At 38.2% G+C, this 20,712-nt stretch overlaps 1 protein-coding gene across 10 annotated transcripts in view; it reads left to right on the top strand.

The window, feature by feature from the left end:
* Positions 1-20,712, top strand: part of LOC127030195 (sodium channel protein type 1 subunit alpha) — a 358,700-nt gene that overhangs the window by 154,567 nt on the left and 183,421 nt on the right. For 2 of the 10 annotated variants that reach the window (XM_050916249.1, XM_050916251.1), the window contains exon 1: positions 12,337-12,635. The exons of 1 other annotated variant lie outside the window; for it this stretch is intronic. The gene's annotated coding sequence lies outside the window, so the exon portion shown is untranslated. Of the gene's footprint in view, positions 1-12,336; positions 12,636-20,712 lie in introns of those variants that run through there. 7 more of the 10 variants (XM_050916255.1, XM_050916252.1, XM_050916257.1 and 4 more) reach the window with 5 other exon arrangements.

Genomic DNA, 20,712 nt, shown 5'->3' on the forward strand with positions numbered 1-20,712 from the left:
CTGGGTACACGTCTGGCTCTGTTGATCTGTTTCCTTATTTCCTCGTACGGATATTGTAGTTTTGAGAATGCTTGGTGGAGATTTTGTAGGTGTTGTTCTCTGTCTGAGGGGTTAGAGCAGATGCGGTTGTACCTCAGTGCTTGGCTGTAGACAATGGATCGTGTGGTGTGCCCGGGATGGAAGCTGGAGGCATGGAGGTAGGCATAGCGGTCGGTAGGTTTTCAGTATAGGGTGGTGTTAATGTGACCATCACTTATTTGCATCGTGGTGTCTAGGAAGTGGACCTCCCATGTAGATTGGTCCAGGCTGAGGTTGATGGTGGGGTGGAAGCTGCTGAAATTGTGGTGGAATTTTTCCAGCGTCTCCTTCCCATGGGTCCAGATGACAAAGATGTCATCAATGTAGCGTAGATAGAGAAGGGGCATGAGTGGACGAGAGCTGAGGAAGCATTGTTCCAGGTCAGCCATAAAAATGTTGGCATATTGTGGGGCCATGTGGGTACCCATAGCGGTGCCACTGATCTGGAGATATATATTGTCATCAAATTTGAAATAGTTGTGTGTGAGGATAAAGGTACAGAGCTCAGCAACCAGTTGTTCTGTGGCATCATCAGGGATACTGTTCCTAACAGCTTGTATTCCATCTGTGCGGGGGATGTTTGTGTAGAGAGCCTCTACATCCATGGTGGCTAGGATGGTGTTTTCTGGAAGGTCACCAATGCATTGTAGTTTTCTCAAGAAATCAGTGGTGTCACGGAGATAGTTGGGAGTGCTGGTGGCATAGGGTCTGAGCAGAGAGTCCACATATCCAGACAGTCCTTCAATGAGAGTGCCAACGCCTGAGATGATGGGGCATCCAGGATTTCTGAGTTTGTGGATCTTGGGTAGTAGATAGAATAACCCTGGTCGGGGCTCTAAGGGTATGTTGATTTGTTCCGGTGTTAGTGTAAGGAGTGTCTGAGTAGATGGTGCAGTTTGTTAGTGTATTCCTCAGTGGGATCTGAGGGAAGTGGCCTGTAGAATTTGAGATTGGAGAGTTGTCTGGTGGCCTCCTTTTGGTAGTCAGACCTGTTCATAATGACAACAGCACCTCCTTTATCAGCCGCTTTCATTGAGCACCTATGCACTGAATGAGGCAGGGCTTGTGGAAAAAATACGTGATCATGTAATTAAAGACATCGTGCATATGCACAAGGGGGCCGAATTATGGTTGCATAGACAACCTTAATTGTGGCATATACTAATTTTTGAGTGATTTTGCAACCTTAATGGTCTTTTTATGTAAGCTTTTGTGTAATAAGTATGTGTGTATGTGTGTATACACACACACTGGGAATGTATATATAATATCTACAATAACTACTTAGTCTATCAAATGTGTTTCATTCTCTGCATGCTTAATTACATAAAGATTGAAACATTATATATTCAAATAATTTGAAAGTTCAAGCACTGGATGTTTCTGAAGATCTTAGCCAACTGTTATGTACAATCTTAGTAGGCAAACAGAATTTAATAGTTGACAGAGCATGCTGCCTGAAGTTACTTTCTCCAAGCCATTTGTTGCATAAATATCACTGGATTTTTAAAGATTTCTGTCAATATATTCGGGCTATGCCTAGGCTTAATTTTACAAATTATTACTTTTTTAAAAATTCTGAACTGTTATTTCAGCACTGAGTCTACTAAATGTGGCCATAACCTTATAGTGCTTCAGAATTAATTTATATGGATGCAGCTAAAGTAAAATCCAGGCTTACTTGAATCCACTCTCACTATTTCACTTCCTTATTTCACAGTGCTCAAATCCTATCAAGAATGCTTAATTTCAGATCTGGCTATAGAGTTAAGAGCATTAGATATACAGTAATACTTGCAATATTCCATATTTGCCTCATTAAATTGAACTGCTCTTGCTACCCAGTGTCTGAGCCAGCCTTGCTGCAATTTGCTGACAACAACCTGCATTATTGATCTTGGACTATTACTGTGACCAGTGGTAAATATAGTGTCTTAAAACTAAGGTATTTTTTAATTTTAGTAATATGAATAAAGCATCGAGAGAAAATGGATTTTAAAACAGCCTACACACGTCTATTTTACCTAAAACTTACCATCCTCTAATAGCAGCCTTGGCAGACCTAACTTCTTCAGTCATCCCATGGAGTTCCCCGACCAGCTTCCCAACAACTACGTCTTCTTTGGAAAGAGAGAATCTCTTTTAATCAGCCAGCGTTCTTTTGTTTTTGTGAGTTTCTGGGATTTGGGCCTTGCTTGTCAAAATCTGTTTGGTAAACACTGCAGGAGATGGAGCCAGACCTGAGTTGCCAACCCTCCAGGATTGTCCTGGAGTTCCTAGGAGTTAAAGATTAATCTTGAGTTAAAGATTATGTCATGCGATGAAACCTCCAGGAATACTTCCAAATAAAATTGGCAACCCTAAGCCAGACTCCTCAGAGCCAGTGGCTCTATCGTTACCTCATAACAACCCTCCAATGTTTGCTGAGGCATTGCTTATCTTGAGTTTCTCTTGCTTGTTTTACTTACAACTCTTATTAAACTAAGTCAATATATTCATACAATAAACAACTCAATAACCAGATCAGCATACAGTTTTCATAAATCATAACAGAGCAGTTCAATGTCCATCACACATGGATTAAAAAATTTCCTCTGCCTTGTTTTCCTTCCATAGACATCTTTCCTTCCTTTCTTCCTTCCTCTTATACGTCATTCTCCACCTCTGCTTCCCATTTTCATTCTTTTTCTTTCTTTGTCACTCCTTGCTACAAAATTCCACTAGCACAGCTTTCTCCCCACTTATTATTTAGGATGTTATTAATAGAAACAATTGCATAAAATTTCCAAAATACAAGGGGCCATCTTTGGTCCTCAGAAATGGGGCTGCACAAGTGACCTGAGAGCCTAGGTAACAAAATGGAGGACCTAGAGTTACTGGTGCAGGAAGTGAAACCGGATATTATAGGGATAACAGAAACATGGCGGAATAGTAGTCATGACTGGAGTACAGGTATTGAAGGCTATGTGCTGTTTAGGAAAGACAGAAATAAAGGCAAAGGTGGTGGCGTAGCATTGTATATCAGTGATGAGGTTAACTGTAAAGAAATAAGAAGGGATGGAATGGATAAGACAGAGTCTGTCTGGGCAAAAATCACATTGGGGAAGAAAGCTACTAAAGCCTCCCCTGAGATAGTGCTTGGGGTGTGCTATAGACCACCGGGAACTGATCTGGATATGGATAGAGATGTTTTTAATGAAGTAAATACTAATGGGAATTGTGTGATCATGAGAGACTTTAACTTCCCAGATATAGACTGGAGGACAAGTGCTAGTAATAATAATAGGGCTCAGATGTTCCTAGATGCGATAGCTGATGGATTTCCTTCACCAAGTAGTTGCTGAACCAACAAGAGGGGATGCCATTTTAGATTTGGTCTTGGTGAGTAGTGATGACCTCATAGAAGATATGGTTGTAGGGGACAACCTTGGTTCAAGTGATCATGAGCTAATTCAGTTTAAATTAAATGGAAGGATAAACAAAAATAGATCTGTGACTAGGGTTTTGATTTCAAAAGGGCTAACTTTAAAGAATTAAGAAAATTAGTTAGGGAAGTGGACTGGACTGAAGAACTGGGGATCTTAAGGTGGAGGAAGCCTGGAATTACTTCTAGCCAAAGCTGCAGAAACTATCAGAAGGACTAAACCAAGAATTGCCTCTCCTCTTGTGGGTTCCAGGACTAGCTGCTCCAAGAAGCATTTAAGGTGTCAAGAAAGTTTATCTCTGAATCCTATCCTGAGGTGATATGTACCCAGTCAATATGGCGATAGTTGAAATCCCCCATTATTATCGAGTTTTTTATTTTAATAGCCTCTCTAATCTCCCTGAGCATTTCAGTCACTATCACCGTCCTGGTCAGGTGGTTGGTAATATATCCCTACTACTATATTATTCTTATTAGAGCATGGAATTACTATCTATAGAGATTCTGTGGTACAGTTTGGTTCATTTAAGATTTTTACTTCATTTGATTCTACGCTTTCTTTCACATATACTGCCACTCCCCCACCAGCACAGCCTGTTCTGTCCTTCCGATATATTTTGTATATATTAGTATTAGGATTGATATTAGTATTTGTACTGGTATTAGTGTGTACCATTGATTATTCTCATTCCATCAAGTTTCTCTGATGCCTATGATATCTTCATTTAAAATGAGGCACTCTAGTTTGTCCATTTTATTATTTAGACTTCTAGCATTGGTATACAAGCACTTTAAAAACTTGTCACTTTTTAGCTGTTTGCCATTACATGATGTAATTGTTTGGGACTTTTTTTCTTTTGACTGTTTCTCATCAAATTCTACCTGTATTTTATCATCTTCCATCCTCTTCTCCTTATTAGGACATAGGGAATCTCCATTTATAGATCCTTCCCTAAGGGATGTTCAAACCACGTGCGCCTCCGCACCGGTCGGCTTTCCCCCAGCCCTTAGTTTAAAAACTGCTCTATGACCTTTTTAACGTTAAGTGCCAGCAATGTGGTTCCATTTTGGTTTAGGTGGAGCCCATGCTTCCTGTATAGGCTCCCTCTTTCTCAAAAGTTTCCCTAGTTCCTAATATATCTAAACCCCTCCTCCCTACACCATTGTCTCATCCACATATTGAGACCCTGCAGTTCTGCTTGTCTAAGTGGCCCTGCATGTGGAACTGGAAGCATTTCAGAGTATCCTACCATGGAGGTCCTGGACTTCAATCTCTTACCTAGCAGCCTAAATTTGGCCTCCAGGGCCTCTCTATATAGTGTGTGTATATATAATTTATAAAAGTATGAGAGAGTCAGTATAGAGTTTTGGCATGAGAAGTACTCCAGTATACAAATGGAAAATATTACTATTGGACTGTATAGCTGGAAAGCAAGTGCAGATGTTAGGAATTCCAAAAGTGTCAAGGTGGAATGAGATGAATAGAGTGGTGTTTCTTGTAGGGGAAAACTACTCCTAAATTGACCACACATCTCTTAGAAATTGAAATCAGAGATCCCAGAGACACTGTAGGACACAGAACAACCATTCAAACATTTAAAAATAACTGAACAGATTAAATAGTTTTCTAAAATATCTAAGCAGACAAAAAGTAGCCATAGCATCTGCTTGACCGGGACATGTAAGGTTCGAATGGCTATTTAATGGGGGTGGAACAACAGAACACGGCAGAACTGGGTTTAAAAACTAAATGGCTACGTTTATTCTCCTTTAATTAGTAACGGGGACAAGTTACAGCTTGGGCCAGGGAAAAACAATTTATCAACTAGAGCTATTATCTATTTAAACCATACACTTCCTCATACAAAAAAAGGAGAAGCAAAGGCAGGGAGTATAGGCTATAAAAGTAACCACTTCTTCTATACACAGAATAAGGAACAAAAGAAAGGAGGCAAGGAGCAGGGGGAGTTAGCAAAGGCAGAATGCTTGCAGAAGTTACAAAATACGTACCACACTCCAAATACAGCTGACCAGCAGCATAGGCACCGAGTACATAACGAATTACGGGACGTGGTTTTATTTCGACACGACACGAGCCGGCAAAATCCGGAGGAGACTCCTGGCTGACAGGGTGATCAGGCCTCTCAGCTAACACGCGGGGACTCCTACTGATTTTGGCACGGGACATAGTTTTGTTTGGGGGTCCGTACTCGTGTCAATTTTGGATTGGTTTCCTTTTTACATGTGTCAGCATTGGATTGGTTCCTAGGCTCCTTCACCTTCCAGGTTCCGGGCTGGAGCCCCTTACGTCAGCAGAGGCTGCACTCGGCACACAGCCTTCTTTGTCCGAGACAGGCTTTCATGTCCATATATGGCTCATGGGGGGGTGCACCCGACACACTACTTCTTTGTTCATGACATGCTTGCATGTTTGCATACGGCTCTGGCCTGACCGACAATTGGCCAGGCCGACAACTTGAGCAAGGTTTTAGGGTTGTGACACTGTTATGTCCATAAAAAAGTAAATCTGATATTTTGTAAATTTGAAAAAGAAATAGGTATATGGATAATTAAAGAACTTGAAATTAGATTAGACTTAAATGTAGTGTATTTAAAAAAAAGTCAGATCCTGTTTCAAGTGAAGAGAGAGAAAAAGAAACTATGGGTCATGAATTTATGCTTTTTTATGAGCACAATTTGTATTTATTTGTGTGTTGCTAGGGGGTAGGACCAGTCTTGTGAACTTGTTTGTGCAGTAATTCTTACATTTAAGCTTTTGTGTTAGGCATTTCAGTATCTGTGTTGAATCAATATAACAAATGTATGCCCTGGGCTATACAGAAGAGCTTTTGAAAGAAGTCGTTATTTCTTTTACTACTGATGATGCATCGATTATACTGAACCATAAATCTGTGTTGCCTGATGCTGCAGAACCACTTCTCTGATGTCGTTGTTTGGTATCAAATGACTTACTGCTAGCAGTTTCAAATATTCTCTCTACACTTTCTGTAATATTTTCACAGCTCACTTATGACATTCACCCTCCAAAACCAATGTCATTTAAAGCATTTATTGTGATTTATTATTATTTTAGAAATGTGCTAGCCAGTTCACAAAAACTACTTCAGATGCAGTTCTTGCCCATGCCAGTGTACCATCTAAATTCAATATACCACAAGAACGGAAGGTCATAAACAATGAATGGGTGAATAAATGAAATAAATAAAAGAGAAAGGGGATAATATTAAGGTCACTTGGTTACTCAGCCAGGCATCTATGTATCTTGATGGTTCCATTAACAGTTTTTAATCTTTCCTTCTCATAGACAAGACTGCAGAAGTACATTTTTATGCAGCAGATTTGAATGGAGTGAGGACGGTGGGTTAGTGAAGGGCATGTCAGACATAGGCAGCAGTGAAGAAAGGTACAGAAGCATTTCTGGTCAGGTGCCATAGATCTCGAATCTAGGCATGTAGTGTTGCCGAGCGAGAGCCTACCCTCTGCACCACCACACCGCAAGGTCAGCAGAAGGAATTGCTTTGTCCTACAGTTATGTGCACAGTGATGTGATTTAAGAAAGAACCTTTCAAAAACCAAGCCCTATTAATATTTACTGAAGTATGAAGTTTTCTAGTGGGCAGTGAACTATAAAAAAGAGTGAAGGTGGTTCCCTACTTTTATGTAATAAACTTGTCATTTAACACTTGGTCTGTTGCTATTTATTTGACTAACTCTCTCACCATTACCAAAATTACACATCACTCTTCATATTAGCAGTAAGGTTGACTCAGAAGAGACAGTAATGCAGTGAGTTTCAAGTGATGTCAGGAAACATTTTGTTTCTCAATGCAGGATATTGTTAACTTGACAATAGTAGATCAGCATCATTCCGCCACACCACAAGCCAATTTAGCTTTGCAAACTATCTCATACCAAGTATTCTTGGGACACAAAACTACTAGGTGTTATAAATAATGTGCTGCAGAAAAGACGACTGTGCAGGAGAGTGAGAGAAGTTATAAAAAGTAAAAACAAATGAAATACAAACTTGTGGCAAATATCCTATACATTAACTGATTAAATCTGTATGACCCACTTGAAACTTAAAAACATTAGTTTTGGCTGCAGTAGAGGGACTACGATGGCAGGTTATGCTCTTCCTTGAGAATTTTTGATCATGCCACTGTGTTCACTTGTCCATTGAGTTTATAATAATAAACAAGACAGCCAACTTTGGGTCATCACCTAAAAGCCCTTCCGCTCCTTTTTTTGTTTGCAGAGGTCTTTCTTTAAAGAGCAGAACAAATTAAAATAGTTTATGAAACTTTTTTAAGTGATGTACATTTACCCAGCTAAAATAAGTGAAACTTAAAAAACAAAACCCCAAATGAAAACAAATTTTAAAATATAGATGCTCAAGCTCCAATTATGCTGCTGCTATGTTTTGCTTAAGGTGTGAGTGATTTAAAGAGGTTATAAGATATTTGGGGAAGACTATTCAACTTATTTTGAACACTGTGTCTTCCACTGTGCTGCCTTGACCATCAGTATTGATTTTGTTTCTTCCACTGACTTCCCTGGTATTTTTAGTTTCTAGCTTGGTTCTGTGTTGACTCTACAGCTCTTTCTGACTTTTTTTCATTCGTATTGTTTTGCCGTGCAGTGGGTGAGTAGCCTTCACATCTTGCATTATTCAGATTACAAGTAAGGAGTTCTTACAATCTGTACATATCCTTGGCAGAATCTACAGATTGTGATTCCATTCTTCCTGACAATAACTTACATTCACATAGCGCCTTTCATCCCAAAGGATTACATTATCGTTTACTTACACAGTGTCTTTAAAGTGCTGGATAAGAACAAAGCATACTACAAACTGACATATGGTCTATGCCCTAGATCTTTGGGTCCAGCTGATCTGCACTTTGCACAAGGCCTGGAGCGGATGTGTTGTGGGGAAATAGTCTGTAAGCAATATTTCTGTTCCCTTAATCCTTGGCCCAGCTGGAAGCTGAATCAAACTGTTTCCTAAGTGATCAGTTTACTAGGACTATATAGGGACCAGGATTTGGCCCTCTGTCTATTAGCTTTCTTATTCTCTGTTTCTAGACTCCCCCAACCATTTGTTGGAGCTTTGAGTAAACACATTTAGACTTTTTTTGATCCATGTTACCTAGTTTTCCCTGCCTACACTGGCTTATCCTGATTGTATAGCTCATTTTCCCTTTTCTGTATAGCATTAAGGTGTCAGTCAGGAGTGAGGGAAGGAATGGAAAGAATCACGAGTCAGAGTAAAGGGACATATAAAATCAGTGGAGGCAAAGGAAAGCAAGGTGCTGGAAAAATGCTCCCTTTTACATCTTAAATCTGTAAGTGATATGTGATGTCTGATCATACATCTTGTATTTATAATACTCCCAAAATCTTATTATATAAGATGACTTTTTAGGAAAGAAATATGCAAAGTCTGTTAAATTAATTCAGCCACCTACTGAATATTCTGTGTTTGTATGATAAATGAAAATCTGTATTGCAGTGTTCTATTTACTAACCTTATACAACTGCAGAATTAAAGAAAACTTTCATACTGAAAGGACAAAGAATGCAGGATATTTTTCTGAGGTTCTCTTGGTCTTATTGTTTTATTTATTTTGTTTTATTAAAAGCTTATTTCCACCACACAGCCCAGTCTCTTCTCCTGTTTGGTCCTGCCATGAAGTCATAATCCTACGTCTGTGATGTCACAATCTGTTGCTGAGAGATATGACAAATACAACTTTGTTACATCAGTACAGGATCAAATTTGAAAAAAGAGACTATAAGGAAAGAAGTAGAGCTAGTGGAACATAAAAATGTGCTGTTGTGTTAAGCTGGAATGTTTCACTGAGATGTTACAGTTTCAACAAAGACCTTATGAAAAAAGGATGGCTAGTGCACTGGTCATTCTGTGCACTGAAGGCAGTGAGGTCATGTGGAAAAAATGTTATCATCATGTAATTAAAAACACTGTCAAAATGCATCACTATAAACAAGAGGGCTGAACCAACGTTGCACAGGCAACTGTGGAAAATGGCATTTTCTAATTTTTTAGTGTTTGACCTTTCAACCTAAATAGCATTCTTTTCACATAATATTTTTGTATGTACTTTCCTAGGTTGTTTTTAGGAAAAAGATAAAAACTAATTCTGTCACATGTAGCTGTAGCAACTACTCTATCCTGCATCATGAGCAGGATTTGCACCCTGAACTTTCAGCAATGCAGAAAAGACTGCTACCCTTTGAGCTACAGGACTCAGTACTTCAACTGATAGCAGAAAGCTGTTATCTCAAAGCAGGGAGAATGTATTACTGGGTCAGGGGAGTGGTCAGCAGTGGGGATCCAGCTTTTTCACCCCACATCTCTGAAAGTCGGAAGAACTCCAGTCCCATATGGTTACCCCTAGAGAGGCAGGAATGGACTGCTGGGGCCAAGTGATGAGCCCAGAGCGTCTTGCTGCTGCCCAATTTTATTGAGAAACGGACGTGAGAGAAGGAAAATAAATTTAACGGAATGATAAAGCACTTCTTTAGTCTGAAGGTAACCCCCTGCCACATATCAAAGGCTGCTGCAAACAGTAGAGGTATGAGACCTTTTCAAAGAAAAGGTGCAAGAATCCTTTATAATGGAAAATGTAAGGCATCCTAAATATAGGCGTCACTACTAGCTCCTCCAAAATATGTATGTACACGTACACAAATGATCAAGTGTACTATTAGTTTAAAATCTATTCTGTCCTCTGTCTGTGGATGATAATTAGCATGGAAGTGGATGGAATTAATTTCTGTCTCTAACTTCTATTATTTCTATCACTCTGCCTGTCACATATGTAAATATACACTTTTATTTTAAATGAGCAGTCTTGTTAAATTAAAACACCAAAACTATTGGCCGATATTTTAAATTGTATAAAAATGTCTAGGGACTTTGGGCAGGAGTTTCCTGTTAAAAATCAATATAAATCAATACAGCACACTTTTGATTATTATCAACTGATAATGTGATAGCCATTTTAATGCAGCTATTTTAACAGCACATTGATTTCAAATGTAACAATAATGTACAGTCATTATGAAATATATTTGTCCTCCACTGATTCTTTTTTCCTTCGAGTAAGACTTCAGACCTAAAAACCCTCCTGTCTATTAGGTCAATAGATGTCTATCCCTTTATACCAAGTGTCACTGTCATTCATCAGACTTTTGTATAATTCTCAGAAGAGAACTGTTCCCTCAGTGGAGTATAAAACTAAATGGAAATTCTCCAACAGAAAGTGACACTTGCACTATTATATATTTTAGCACAGCAATTTTTTAAAGAAAAAAGCCATAACGTGGATCTTGAGAAAATGGGAAAGAATAATGAAAATAGTTTAAAAAAGAAGTCAGGCAACTTTTTTACTCAAAAAAATAATTATTGGCCCATTTTCGACCCAATAACTAGAACCATGTTTGAACTATATTAACAATGGGCAGATTTCAGTTGTCATGCCTGAGCAGACTTGTAAACCCAGCCTAAATCTCCATATTTTTTAGTCTTCAGAGACACATTTTTCCTGGGTAGCTTAGAAGGATTAAAGCTTTCACTGAGAGTTCACTGACCTGACCTTTTGTATTGTTGCTGAGTTTGCTTTTTTCTTTTTTCCAGTGAAGACCAGGTCTTAACTTAGCTCCTGAGAATTGCCATGTCAGAAAATGGTTGTATTATTTACCATCATGTCAACTTACCTAAACATCATGGATATTTTGTTATCAGGAAGAGCACCAAATCCATAATACTGGGGTAAATTGCAGTCTTACCTACGGTTAATTATTTCATGTTTTCTTTTATGCTTCAATTGCTACAACAGTTGTAAATACTGCCTAAGTATTTATACTGCCCTGGTGTGCCATAATGTTCTCTATTTGTTATTAAACTACAATTGTTTTAAATATAATCAGAAAAGCATAAAATTTCTCATATCAATGAAAGCTTCTGTTTATGACAAGTAAATAAATCATGCACGGTATTCACAGGGTAGGAAGAGGTTATGTGTTATATTTGCACCCCAAGTATTCAAGATTCTTTACTGTTCAACACATCAAATAAAAAATAATTTACATCACATACAGTAATTTTAGTTAACCATAAAACCCACATTCCATACAGACCAAAAGAAATGTTTCTAGGTTTCCTCCAATTAAGCTCCTGGTTAAGCCTCCTTGTTTTTCCCCTAGTGTCCCCCACAAAGGAAATGTTAGTATATTACAAACAATAATAATCTAGGAAATTCTCAAAAGCTTCTCTTCAAAACATATCAGTCCTTGCTACCAAAAGTAACCTGAAAATCATCAGAGCCAGAAATATTTTTAGTACACAGTTTGTTTGAAAATATCAAAATCCTTGTAATGCAGCAGCTTCTCTTCTGTAACACTATGTAAATCAGATCACAAATGGCATTTCTTCCAGGAACTAGTTCACTAAGATACATGCACTAAGATATTTATTTAGAGGAATATAATGTTCCCTTTGGAAATTCCAGTATTTCATGTTTATCTAATACTCTCCTTATTTTTCTTCTACTCACCATAACTAGTTTAGATACAATTGTATACAGCAGTAGTCTGTGCTTCTCCTTCTTTACTTGCCTTGCTGTTGCTCTCCTATTAGCTGTAGCTACGCAGTCCTTTAGATACAATGTGACAGAAATTGTGTTAGGGGTTTGCATTGAGCACAGATGCAGCCTTTGCACTTGCGGTCTGCATCATATGTAACACCCTCATTCCTTCCAGTCATTCATTCCAGGGGAGGAATGATACCAGGTTTTCTGAGCTATTCTTGCCTTTTCTCCCAGAATACTCAGGAAAAAAAGACTTCGTGATCTCCATGCAAACTAACAGCCTGTCTTCTGCCAGTACTGCCTGCTTTTTCCAGTGATGACATTCAGCTTTGCTCTACCACAGGGGATACAGCACTGATTCCTCATTATGTAAGGCAGTCTAGGTCAAGTGTAGGAGAGAGAGACTACTGGCCTGAGCAAGCCAGTGGGATTGCTCCTTCAGCTTAATGCTTCATGGGGTATGGAAGTGGATTCTGACCTTTGCTACATCTTCTTGGGTAAATGTTTTTGCATGATTTAGTGGTAAATATGCTGTTTTTCTGTGCAGATGACTGTCAGCCATGCTGTGAGATGCAGAGAGAAATTGCTAGTAAAAACCAGCTCTGTCAGCATGCTTGAATAAGCAGAGTAATCTTTCTTCTAGCCATCCCAGCTTTAGGGCACTTTGCAAATAAATAAATCATAAATTAGGGTTTGCTTAACAAACATCTTATCTATCCATGTGGGGATTATTGTTGATTTGACTGATTAAACAATGAACAAAATCCATTTGCTTGGAGGTGTTGTGGGAAAGCATTATTAGATGTAGCTATTAGCTCGGAGAGATTTACTGCAATTCTTGGCTGTTGCATTTCCTTTGCCTCACATTACAAATATGCTTCCTTCCCAAAAGAGCTGCTTTATATTTTATTTCCTTGCCTCACTTGATTATTTTTAAAGACAACAGTTAAAGTCTGAAGGATATTCAGCTATCATTTATTGTATGACTGCATGAATTTACACAACTGTAATATACTGGAGGTGAATGCTGCAGACAAAACTACAGTTAGTGAGCCCTCTGCAGAATGTCAGGACAATATATGCTGGCTAAACTTGCTTTAGGTTTTTGGTGCACCAGGGGAACTCAAGTAAAATTGTTAAATTTATACTCATGTTGGAAAATGAACCATAAAATATACGGAATGGATCTTTCTATAGAGTATATTCCTACAGTGAGGGTTGTCAGGTGGTGAATAGAATGATCACTAATGGAATGCAGCAGAATAGGCCCTAGGAAGTAACAGCATAACATTGATACTGCAGTCTCGTGTAGGGAATTTCAGTAAGGCTGGCTCACTTGTTAGGACAGTTACCATTTAATGAGGCACATATAATAATTTGGAAGTATTCTGGTATATCAGGAGTCCTTTATTCTACAGCTCAATTACGTGTATAGCACCATGGACAGCTACTAAGCACTGTTCAGTAAAGTAAAAGAGTGACACAACTGAATTAGAGGAGGTGGTAATTTGTAAAACCAAAGACTGTTTAAACTGAATATGAGTGGATGTGAGAGAGCTTCAGTGAGCAGGTGTATTGACTTATTAAGTTCTATTAGCTTACTACTAGGATCTTGAAAAAGAGGCTGTTTAATACATGAACTTTAAAAATTATTCACGTACATACTATAGTATTTGTCTCTGTTAATGAGCATCTGAACATATTTGAAAAAAAAACATGTGTAAAGAATTATAGATTTTCCTACCATAGAAGGTGTGGTATTAAAGAACATTATTCTCTAATTTAGAGGATTTTATAGTTTAACAGTGGCATATTTGTTGATGAGAAAAATTTTGTTTGATTCTTTCTTGTATCTAAATAAGATGAAATAAATACATTTCTTCCAGAGCTAATTTTGATGGGGATAATCCTTTAAACATGCTCTGTCCAATTTTGCAAAATAATTATTCCTCACTTTTTTGAAAATAATCAGTTAATAGTTTCAATGCAACACTGTTCTTGAAAGTGATAACTTCCATAATTATTAAGAGCTCTGTCTCCCCTGGTACAATGCTGTCAATCAATCAAGCTGTCTGTTTATCATGATCTCAGCTCACTAGTTACTATTTGTTAAATGAAAATCTTTCTTGTGATAACACATGATCAAGTTGTACTATATGGTATAATTTAGCAGAAGTGCCAGGCTGACAACTTTTATTAATTACTTTGTGAAAGAAGAAGTTAGAGTCAAGAAAATACTTCTGTCTGGCATAATGAAAACACCTCTTTTACTATGCATAGTGCTGTTGTATAATGTTTTAAAGGAAAATTCTGGCACTTCAATCTATCCAGCTGTTTCTTGAAAGCAAACTACTAAAACAGTTGTAGCATATATTGGTGTATGGATTTTTTAAAATCAAAACTGAAAGGCACCACATAATGATGTGCCTTTACTGCTCTGATGAAAGTTTGTAAGCTTGTTTCTGCCTACACCATTCTAAAAGAATTAGTGCATTGTGTCTGCGTACATAAAAAGGAGCCATGGGATAGAATATTGTGAATATAATTTTTTGTATTGGTTCAAAGAACGTTAACAGGCTAAGCTATTTAATTACACAAAGTCATTGATTTCTTTTTTTTAAATATATGCCGCTGGTTTTTGAAATTTTATCATTATTCTACTTTGTGCATCATTGCAGATGTTGTAGATTGCAGTGCCGTTACAATATCTCTCAGCCTGCCAAGGCCCAAATACATGACTAAGATACAAAGGGTTAAATTCTGGGAGAGTGTGAAACTCACTTGCAGGCTATGTGATCAGCCATATATAAAATGAAATCCACAACTCCAAACTGCAATGTGTGATATGGAATTACTCCAAAATAGCTACTGCAGAGTATGGATTGGGGTAGGGACTAATGGCCACTGTTCCCTTTTCATGTGTTTCTGTGGCCTGGTGGAATTGCTCAGTTCATGGACATAGGACATGGGACATAGGAATTGCTCAGTTCATGGACATAGTGGCCACAACCCTGCTTCACAGTATCCCTCTCCTTTCTACACTTCATACCGTATAGATCAGGGTCCCCCTGGGCACCCTATATCCCAGTTCCACACAATGAAACCAGTTTTCTGCTGCATTATGGACCTTCTGAAAATTGCACTAAAAATTAGGAGCACAGAAAAAACACTATAGCATGTGCTGAAAAACCTGGGGCACAGCTGAGGAATCATTGAAAGACTTGCCAGAAACATACAGGAGTGGAGGAGCTTCATCACTGCCCTGAGCACCAGAGATGTACTGCAAACATGATGATGATGATGTGATTTACAATTATTTTGGAATAATTTATTTATCGTAAACATCTGTGACAACAGTTTAATTATGATGTCAAACAATTTACAATATACGCGAGTATCATTTGTATAAAGACAAGATTGGATCAGTCTATCACAACTGGGCAATTGAGATATATATATTGTGTGTGCTGACAAAAAAAATTCAGAATATACTTACTAAATTAGAATTTACAAACGTAATATTAAGTTGCTAAAGCAAAGCTGTAAACAGCTTAATTTGACTGTATCTCACCTCAGATATAAATGCATATTGGTCTGTAGTGTTATAATTCAAAAACTTCAGACAGGCTTGGGCTTTTAAAAATCCCAAGCCTTTGAAATGCAGAACTGTCATTTTTCATTTGTGTTTAGTTCCATGAAAACATTCAGAATGTCACAAAATCTATCGAGTGCTGCTTTGCCATCCTAGGGACCCACCTGGGTAAATTGTAGAGATGCTCTGTCTCCAGGACAAAAATAATTCTCTTTCTTTTTCAGAGGGTTTTCAGCCTTTGCACTGTAACTGGTTAGAAGAATATAATATTCCATTTTCTCTGGACATTAGCTGGCTGATTTTTTCCGGTTTCTGGTTATCCAGCAAGAATGATTTCTTCCAACCCTACTTGCCTCCATAGCTTTTCTGTGACTGCAGAACTATTCATATTATCAGTTGGGTCATTTCTATCTCTAACCTACCAGGTTATCTGGATCTTCTCTCTCTCTTGCCCCGGATTGCCTTGTAGATTCCTTGCACTCCATTTTTCAAACAAAGTGCAACTCTTGGAATAGCTTTAATCCCCAGAACATCAAGTAAGCAAAAGAGAAATTAGAAGACTACAAGAATATGGGAAGATCTTTTAATGCACTGGCATCTGAAATGTATGCTGTGGTCATACCTGACAAAATTGTTGTTCTCAGCCCCTTCTCCAACAATTACACAGAGTTTTCAGTATTACTGGTGTCATGGTTTCCTGCCATTGCTGAACATCACACCTTCTGAAACATAATTCTAGAAATTTCCTGAGATTTATACATTAGTTTTTCCAGTTTACAGTGTAAATGATGATGCTGAGTCGGAAAGGCATACAAGGACCAAAACCTGGCTATTAAGCCACAGTTCACAAAAAAGGGAGCTGCACTGCACTGGCAGTCTCCAAGTGCAATATGGTAAATTTACCCATTTATGCTCTGAGGCAATGTTTGCTTCTTTCCAACCACAGGGGACTCTCCCCAAATCTGGAGACGGATTACAGGTCTGGGGAGCAGGAAGCCTCTCCCAGGACAAAGCAGCAGCAGTAGTGATGACACAGGTTTGGGGGTAGCAGCCCAGAAAGCGGAAACTTGCACTCCTTCCGGTGCATGGCACTGCACTGAGACGGGGGATCAGACCATGGGAGCGAGGGTGGGAAATAATGGAGGCCAGGCCAGGCTAGATCCTTGCAACCAGACTCTCAAAAGGACCTGACTACAAGTGTTCGGTTTGGGTCTGGTATGAAAACAAGCCTGGGTCAGGTTCAGCTTGCCTGTGATCTAGTCAGGTTCAGGCAGGGCTTTAAAATTAGGTCCAAGCAGACCTCTAGTCAGAACAAGTCGGGGGGAGGAGCAGAAAGGGGGCTGGCTGGTGGATCGTCCATTGTGCAAAGCCACAAGCCATTGTTGCTTGTGGAGAAGAGGCACAGGAAACATGGGAGTTACTGCAGCCTCAGAGTTTCAGTAAGAGTCATGAGGCACACTTGCTGTCACTGGTGTAGCATGTTGGCATGAGTTCTGCCACACAGGCCCTTGGAATCTGATTATTCATGTTGTATGATAGGTGGGAAGGGTTTTCAGCATGTGTGCAATGAGGAGTGAGCAAAATTTTTGTCATGATGAATAACTTGTGTATCATAAAGTTGCTGGTGTTTGAAATGTATTTTTAACTAGATAGAAATAGTATCTTCCTTGTTGAGAGAAGTGGTTCAACATAAGGTGGTACGAACTCTTTCTTCCCCTCTTATCTTCTTGTAGGAAAAGCTTATATGATGAAGGGAATCCATAAAACTTTTTCTGAACTGGGGCAGAATATATAGGTTTCAAATATTAAATATACAGTAAGGATTTACACTGTAGAAACTCTGTAACTGTTTATAATGACTTGCTTATGGAAGAGTCTTCTGACCCTCTCAAATCCTAGGTCTGATGGCTTGGCATAGAATAGTTCCGGGACAAATTGGCAAGTTGTGTTAAAGCCACAGTACTCCATCGGTCATTAAAAGCTACTGAAGTTTGGTGGGGCTAGACTACAGCACCTCAGTATATGCTGTCTCTGACAAAACTGGAGCTACAAGAAATTCATAAGGCAGTTAAAAAATTTTTTGTCTTGCATGCTGCATCCTTTTTAAAAGGTCCTTTAGGTACCTTCAACCCAGTTACATTCCACTACTGATACCTGAGGAAAAAAAGTCATTTCAAGACCTATTAAACACTGAACACCTTTACAGTATATTAGTATGAGTGCTTCTAAAATTGTGATTAAATTGTGGAAAATTCAAAGTGTTCCATATAGAGTAGGCTAGGGTCAGTAAAAGTACAGAACTAAAATAGAACGCAGGTTAGGCATGCTAACTAGTTCAAGACCTCATATAAGAATCTTTTTGTGTTGCACGGCCTGCGTTTATTTATCTGAATTCTAGTGTCTCCTTATTTAGTCCATTTTGAAAATGACAACATTTAAAGTGCTATATGTAGGTAATAAAAGGAATACCTTTTAGCATAGGCTTACAGAACCCAGTTTATACTTACAAACTTCAGGGATGGTAGTTTTGCCACTTCACCTATCTAAAATCTGTACTTGCCACTGCCTTGCATTTTTGTCATTTTCAGAAATACTGGCCCTGAAAAGCACTACTTCTGGCAACTGTGTAATACTGACTGTGTTTGCCAGATCTTTCAGCTCTTGAGGGAGATTCTGTCTCAAAATGTGTTCCTTTTACCACAAGCAACTGATCTGTTGCAGCTCTTTCAAGGACCTTTCGGAGCTTTGTAACATATAAAAAAGCTCATTCAGATGAATCTGCAAATGGTTAAAGCTAAATAAGAACCTAGCAATTAAGGTGCACGTTTGATTCAAGGGACTGGTAATGAATTATGGATCTTTCCACCTTTGGATCTGGGATTCATATGCCATCTGTGTACCTGTGACCAGCCTGAACTGTTGGACAACTGTTCATTGGCCTACATAGAATGACTAGTGGACCAATGTTCGTCTCATAAAAGCCAAGCTCACAACCAGTGATCTCACTGGTGATCGCAGCAGAAGGGTCACGGAGTGAATATGCAGTCTTTCTACAACAGGATTGAGGCACATTCAAGGGAGAAAGCTTGCACAGATTCTGTCCATTTTGTATTTGTCCTGTGCACAGAAAGCTTCAGTTTCCAATGTTGTCAGGCTGGGACCTTTCATACTCAATTAAAAAAAAACAATTTAAAAACAATGTAGACCATCTAAAAGAATGGTATTGAAATTAAATATCTTGTCATGTTGGCATCCATCTTGAAAGGAGGTTTAATTTCAACAGCCTTTCTTGATACGATTTTGAACATTTTTGCATACATATACATCTTTTTGTAGAGCAGCACAGTTCAAAAGTGCAAGTAACATTAATGTTAAAGGAGTACAGCCAAGGTATTCTTAAAATGTGTTTTCCCTATACAGTTTGTAATACCTTCTCAGAAGCTTCAAATACAGTTTCTTTCCTATTGATTTTATTCTTTTCTACTTCATAAACAGAATTTTCCTCCTGTGTTCCTATAGCAGCTTAAAACTATAGGAACGTTGGTTTGGTTTTTTTCCCCCCCAAACTAAATATTTAGAATCTTAAGGATTATAATTATAATAACGTTAACATTTGCAGTGCACGTTTAGATGTTTATAGGGATGGATTTATTGTACTTGTTAGAAGAAATGCTCATAATATTGAAGTATTAGTAAATATTTAAAGCTGGATCATAAAGCCCTGATTCTGAAGGTGCTGAATGCTTCCTATGAGGTGCTGAGCATCTTAACTCCCATTGCATCAATGGGAGTTGAAAGAGCTCAGCTCCCCATAGGATTTGGGTCCAAGCAGAATTTAAGCCATAATAAAAATCCCATGATGCTAGTATATAAAATAAGACATGAAATGCCCTATCAAGACAGTGTGTAAAATGATTCTGCTGGCTCCAATAATCTGCAGACTCTTTAGAGTCAATGAATTACATATTCAAACATTTTATAGCTACAATATTGGACAGGACAGCCTCATTATACATGGCTGCTTATTTGTTTTTTATCTGCACTTGCCAAATGCATATATTACGTAATGAAATAAATGTTTTATTATTTTCAGCTTTTCTTCCTCCACTCAGAACCCTTTCCTTGTCTGCTCACTGCTAGGATCCCATCCTGCATTGTCCCATTCCCTAACACCATTGGTTGCTCTGCACCCATTGCACCCCAGCTTAGGTAAAGCTATGACTTTCAAAAGCACTTGCCTATGGTTATTCCAGTTTTTAACAGTTCATTTTTTGTCAAGAAACAAAACTAGAAGTGTGTAATGCTCTCAGATTTAGCTTTGATAATAAAAATAAAGCTAGGAGCCAGTGCAGTTGTGAGTTTGCTCTGCTGGAAGGTACCGTCACTTAGCCGTTTGAATTTCAAAATGCATCATTTTTTTAAAGATTTGGTGTCCCAATTGTTATTCTAAAACCTTGTAACACATGGACCTAACATCATAGTTGTGTGTAGCAATACATTTGACTGACAAGACAGCATAATATACAGATGGGATATCAATCACATCCTGTCATATTAAAGTTTTTGATGATACTATAGCTAAATAATGGTAAATTCACCATTCAAATGCAGTGGTGAGATAGAGTACAAATAGCAGTCAGTTGAGAGATGCATAGCAACATATACTTGAAGGATTTCTGCTGTCATCATAATAAATCATAACAATGAATTTTGATATAAAGAAATCATTCCCCAAAAGAGGAGGTCAGAATAGATGACCTGGTGGTACCTTCTGCCCTTAAGCTCTGTGACTCTATGATATAAATAAATCATTCATTCCCAAGAGATTTTAGTTTTATTTGCTTTGTTCCTATGTTTCAGGAATAAACAGTATCCAATTTTTAAAACTTAAGTGAAAATTTAAACAACAAAACAATTTTGTTTCATTTTGTTCATTTTTAAAATCAGGCAAACTCAATTAACTTATTAGTTTAATCCTTGCT

This window comes from Gopherus flavomarginatus, chromosome 10 (assembly GCF_025201925.1).
Source record: "Gopherus flavomarginatus isolate rGopFla2 chromosome 10, rGopFla2.mat.asm, whole genome shotgun sequence".
Taxonomy (NCBI): Eukaryota; Metazoa; Chordata; order Testudines; family Testudinidae; genus Gopherus; species Gopherus flavomarginatus.